This window comes from Primulina tabacum, chromosome 9 (genome assembly GCF_025594145.1).
Source record: "Primulina tabacum isolate GXHZ01 chromosome 9, ASM2559414v2, whole genome shotgun sequence".
Taxonomy (NCBI): domain Eukaryota; kingdom Viridiplantae; phylum Streptophyta; class Magnoliopsida; order Lamiales; family Gesneriaceae; genus Primulina; species Primulina tabacum.
Window position 1 is genome coordinate 15,906,471 of NC_134558.1, and position 6,379 is coordinate 15,912,849.

The following is a 6,379-nucleotide window of genomic DNA, read 5'->3' on the forward strand; positions in this document are numbered from 1 at the left end:
CAAGTGATCAAGAAGGTAAATTAGTTGATATGCTAAAGACATAAAAATGCAATTGGTTGGACACTAAAAGATCTCAAGGGCTTTAATCCACTAATTTGCACTCACAAAATTCAATTAGAAGAAAATGCAAAAACATTTCAACAACCACAAAGGAAATTAAATCCACATGAAAGATGTTGTGAAAACTGAAGTTCTCAAACTACTTGATGTTGGGATTATCTACTCTATTTCTGATAGTAAGTGGGTAAGCCCAATACAAGTAGTTCCAAAAAAAATCTGGCATCACAATGATAAAAAATGAAAAAGGTGAATTGTTAACAAGTCAAGTCCCATCTAGTTGACGGATGTGTATTGATTATAAAAAATTAAATGACGCCACTAGAAAAGATTATTTTCCATTACCATTTTTGGATCAAATTTTAGAAAGAGTAGCAGGTCATCCATACTACTGTTTTCTTGATGGATATTCAGGTTATTATCAAATTCTCATTGCACTCGAAGATCAAGATAATACTACATTCACATGTCCTTCTGAAACATTTGCATTTAGAAGGATGCCATTTGGATTATGCAATGCCCCAGGAACATTTCAAATATGTAAGCTAAGCATTTTTAGCGACATGGTTGAAAATTGTTTGGAGATTTTCATGGATGATTTAACTGTTTTTGGGAATACATTTGATAATTGTCTTGAAAATTTGGAAAAAAATTTAAAAAGATGCGAGGAAAAATGTCTTATTTTAAATTGGAAAAAATGTCATTACATGATTACTTCTGGGATTGATTTGGGACATGTCATGTCATCTCAAGGAATTGAAGTTGATAATGCCAAAGTTGATTTCATTGCCAATTTACCCTCTCCAAAAACCATTAAAGAAATTCGATCATTTTTGGGACATGCTGGATTTTATAGGAGGTTTATAAAGGACTTTAATTCAATCTCTAAATCTATTTGTAACCTCTTAACAAAAGACACTGCATTTGAGTGGACTAAAGAATGTCAAAATGCTTTTGATAAAATCACTCGACATTTAACATCCGCTCCTATCATGCAACCTCCTGATTGGTCTTTACCATTTGAAATCATGTGTGATGCGAGTGATTATGCAGTCGATGCAGTACTGGGTCAAAGAAGAAACGGTAAGCCTTACGTGATATATTATGCAAGTAGAACTTTAAAAAATGCTCAATCAATTACTCCACAACTGAAAAAGAACTATTTGCTGTAATATTTGCATTAGATAAATTTCGTTCTTATTTGATTGGATCAACGACTATTGTGTTTATTAGATCATTTTGTTATTAGATATTTGTTGATCAAACAGGATGCAAAGCCACGACTGATATGATGGATTTTGTTGCTCCAAGAATTTGACATTGTGTCAAAGATAAGAAAGGAACCGAGAATGTCGTAGCCGATCATTTATCGAGACTAGTAACAGGATAATCTTGTGAAATGATACCAATTAACGATAATTTTCCTGATGAAAATCTCATTTCAGTTACTATTACACCTTGGTTTGCTAACATAGTAAATTTTCTTGTGACAGGAAAACTGCCACCGCAATGGAGTTACCAAGATAAAAGAAAATTTTTGAATGAGGTAAAAAACTTTTATTGGGATGATCCGTATCTGTTCAAGTATTGTCCAGATCAAATTTTTCGACGTTGCATACCCGACAATGAGGTAAGTAGTGTCATTAAATTTTGTCATTCAGAAGCATGCAGAAGACATTTTTCTTCAAAGAAAACGGCTGAAAAAATCTTGAAGTGCGGATTTTATTGGCCCACTTTGTTTAAAGACACCCACGAAATCTGCAAGATCTGTGAAAATTGTCAAAAATTGGGTGCGATTTCAAAAAGAAACATGATGCCTTTGAATCCTGTCATTGAAATTGAAATCTTTGACTGTTGGGGAATTGATTTTATGGGACCTTTTCCACCATCGTTTGGATACTTGTATATTTTAGTTGCAGTTGATTATGTTTCCAAATGGATAGAGGCAATTTCATGTCGAACAAATGATCATAAAATCGTCATCAAATTTTTGAAAGAAAATATTTTTAGTAGATTTGGAATTCCTCGAGCCATGATAAGTGATGGGGAAACTCGCTTTGTTAATAAATCATTTGCTTCATTAATGAAAAATATGGTATTAGTCACAAAGTAACTACTCCTTATCATCCTCAAACAAATGGACAAGTTGAATTAGCTAATAGGGAGATAAAGAAAATTTTGGAAAAAACTGTTAACTCAAATAGAAAAGATTGGTCTCTGCGACTTAATGATGCACTTTGGGCATATCGAACAACTTTTAAAACATAATTGAATATGTCTCCCTATAGGTTGGTTTATGGAAAACATTTCCATTTGCCTGTGGAATTGGAACATAAAGCTTATTGGGCGATCAAAACTTTTAATTCAAGCATGGATGATTGCAAAAATTTGCGCAAATTGCAACTTAATGAACTTGATGAACTCAGAAATGATGCGTATGAGAATTCAAGGATTTATAAAGCAAAAATCAAATCATTTCATGATAAAACAATTCTTAGAAAATCTTTTGAGATTGGTAAAAAAGTTTTGCTTTATAATTCATGACTTCACATATTCCCAGGAAAATTACGATCAAGATGGATAGGCCCATATGTTGTAAAGCATGTGTATCTTTATGGAGCCGTGGATAATAAAAATCCTAAAAATGGTGATGTTTCTAAAGTAAATGGACAAATGCTTAAACAATTTTTAGAAAATGAAATCTTTCAAGAAGAGTTTATTTCCCTTTCTAATCCCTAAATTTTTATGTTGCATTTAATTTTGTTTGTTTTTATTTCAGGTTTCATTAATCTTTTTATTTTCCCGGTTAAATGACGGATAACGGTACTCCGTGACTCTCATAGTCGGTTAAATCAGTTTCCCACAATTGTTGATACAAAAATAAAAAAAATCATTTCTTTTCTTTTTAAAATGGATGAAAATCTCTCAAAAATTTTTAAATATTTTCTCTCTGTTTCTGAAAATTTTCTAAGAAAAATTTATGCAGGTAGGTGTGAAAGATTGAGATTGCTAATAAAAAAGGAATTCCAGAAGATATTCGTCTTGTAATAGAAGCTAAGGTCCTATTAAGAGAAGAAGTTCCACAATCATTGCTCATTCGGTATTTGCCTGGATTAGGTAGGAAAAAGCACTTATGCGAAAAAACGAAGGGCCAAAAGGTTAGGGGTTTGTCATAAGTGTGCAAGATGGACTTGTGACAAACGATGCAGATCTTTGGGATGTGTTTCCAATAACAGAGAAGATAAAATTGGTTTCATTAAGAATTGGCTGAGTAAGGAGTCTTTATATAACATCTTATCAACTTTTGAGACGCATTCTAGTGGACATGTGCATATTGAACTTCTCCGTTTATGGAAACAATTTCAAGATGAGCGTCATATTCTTGGGAATCCGACTAAAAAAGACCATGTTTGCCAATTTATAAGAAAATTGGAGGGGAAGCATATCCTCGACTCATAGAAGGCGTTGAAGCCGTTTTTTGACATAAAACCAGAGGAAAATTGTGAGCCACAATCACACTATTGTTTATATGCATGTGTGTCATTATTATTTTTACTGTTTATTCTGCTTACAGCTATGACCCATAGTTTTGTCATGATAACATATTACCCCGATAAAATCTCTCATCTTTCTCTCTATTTTCGCAGACCAAAAAAAAAGTAAAAACATGGTTGGATCATTTGCACAAACATTGAAAAATATTTATGTATTTTGTGGGTCGAGTCCTGGAAAAAATGAAGTATTTGTAGAAACAGCGAATAATTTTGGAAAGATATTGACTGAGAGAAAAATTCTCTTGGTATATGGCGGATGTAATATTGGGTTAATGGGATCTGTTTCAATATCTGCTCAGCTTGGAGGTAGTCAGGTTTTGGGTATTATTCCTACAGCTTTAGCTGAAAGAAATATTACAGGTGTTACGATTGGGGAGGAATTAAAAGTTTATTCTATGTATGAAATAATCACCAAAATGATTGAAAATTCTGATACTTTTATAGCACTACCTGGTGGTTTTGGTACATTAGAAGAAATTTTTCACACTATTTCTTGGGCACAACTTAATATCCATAATAAACCTGTGGGCTTGTTGAATATCAATAATTATTATTACAGTTTGTTGACATTTCTTGATAAAGCTGTGGAACAGAATTTCATTTCATAAAATTTACGACGGATGCTCATCTGTGCCTCGACTGCCGACCAATTAATTGATGATTTGGAAGCTTTTGTTCATAAGCCTGATCCGATGATAACAAATATCAATTGGTCGCAATCAAGCAGTAAGAAAAGAAATTTGGATCATTGATTCAAAAATCGTGGATTGGTTTGTGTTTGTTTGAGTTTGTTATCTTCAATAAAATTTCAGGTGATATCTCTTTCATTATGTACTCTTTATTAATAGTTATTTTGACATTGAGGACAATGTCATATTCTGATTAGGGGAGAACAAACTGAAATTTTTTTTTAAAAAATTCTTTTTAAAAAAATTATTTTAAAATAAAAACATGTTTATTGTTTGTATCTTAGTAATTTTTGCAAATATATCATACATTACATGTTTGAAAGATTTAGATTAGAATTGTAATCATCTATCTAAGGATGTTTAAATTTTTAATTTAAAAAAAAAGTCAATTTTAATATTTTGATCACTATAAAAATATAATTTATGAAATCTTTTTGAATCATTAACCATTGTGTTAAAATCATAATTAAAGTATATGGCCCAAGATATACCTGATAAGAGTGCCTAAAATTTTTAAACTCACGCATATTTTGTGAGTGAGTGGAGAGGATTGAGAAAAAAGTTTGCGAGCCTTTGTTGATCATCAGAGCGGCTATCTATTGTTTAGATCTTGAGTTCTTATTTTGAAAAAAAAAATTGATATTTCCTAAAAAAAGAAAAAAAAAAGATGTTGAAGATCTATGTAATTTTTAAGTTATATGCTGCGACCCATTTATCTCTCATAAAAATACAAATAAAAAAAGAAAAAAAATAGAAAGAAAGAGAGAAATACATTGTACAAATTAAATAAATATGTGGTCAAAAAGCATAAACTTAGTCTGATTCCATGATGTAAAAAAAAGATCGGGAAAAAAATATATAATAAGAACAACAGGATTTTGAATCAATGGATTTCCAATCTTTTGATTAGTTTGACTCGTTTGTCTGTCTGCATTCTGTAAACCATTTTCCTGAGCATTTATCTGTATTCCAACTCCATGAGAGAAATCATTCCCATAAATTGAAACACTTATTAACCTGTAAGGATATGGAGTTGAGACTCTTACTAGGAATTTCTGAAGGCCATGTACATTTAACTACCTGAAAATAAGCTTTGAATTGATCAGTTCAGATTATTTCATAAATTATATTATAATGATCTTGATATAACTTTGACAGTTTTCAAATTTAATTTAAACACTTGGATAGTTCTGATTACATTTCTATTTAAATTAATCAATATGTTTTGTGTTGCTATTAACGATTAAATTGCTAGGGACTAGCAATAAGCTGGTTGGGGAGTGTGATAAAGATAAAAAATGTATATTAATTAAATGTTTTATAATATAAATATATAGTTTTTGTTTTATTAAATGTTTAAATATTATATGTTTTATAATAAATTGTATAAAATATAAATTGCTGTGTAATTATAAGTTTTTACTAATTTTTACAGGTTCGATAAAACAAGAATAACCTTGGCGTTGCAAATGGGACTATGATGATTCTTGGACCTGTAGAAAGTTAATGTTAATATCTACAATATTGGTGGCTAACATGAGATAAAAATCTTCTCACAAGTGGGATCAAATTAAGCAACAAATAAAGTTACCAAAGAAGTGGCAGTTTTACCATGCTCTAGCATTTTGACCATATCTCTCAAATTACTTCGTCAAATAGTTAAAAAAATACCACAATTTAAACAACTCAGATATCTACATGATTTGTTTTATGTGGAGAAGAAAATTCGGATTAGAAGATTTTCAAAAGTGATGTGTATTAAATATTAATTTCTTGGAATACCAATGAAGACTTTTGTGTAAAAAATAATATTTTATTTGTGGTTGTCTCCATAAATTTGGCTATAAATAGGGGTGCATTGTAATGTATTGAGATATCCCTCATTTTATGAACAAACCTTTGAGTTCATAATATTTCTCTCTTTGTTTTTCCTTTATTTCTTCATTTAAATATAATTAGCATGTTAAATTCATATTCAAAGTTTTACACTTTGAATAATGAGTAGCTAACTTCCCAAAGTTGAGATGAAAATGTGAAACTCTTGGCATGATAATAAGGTTATTAAAAGGTAAGAATCTA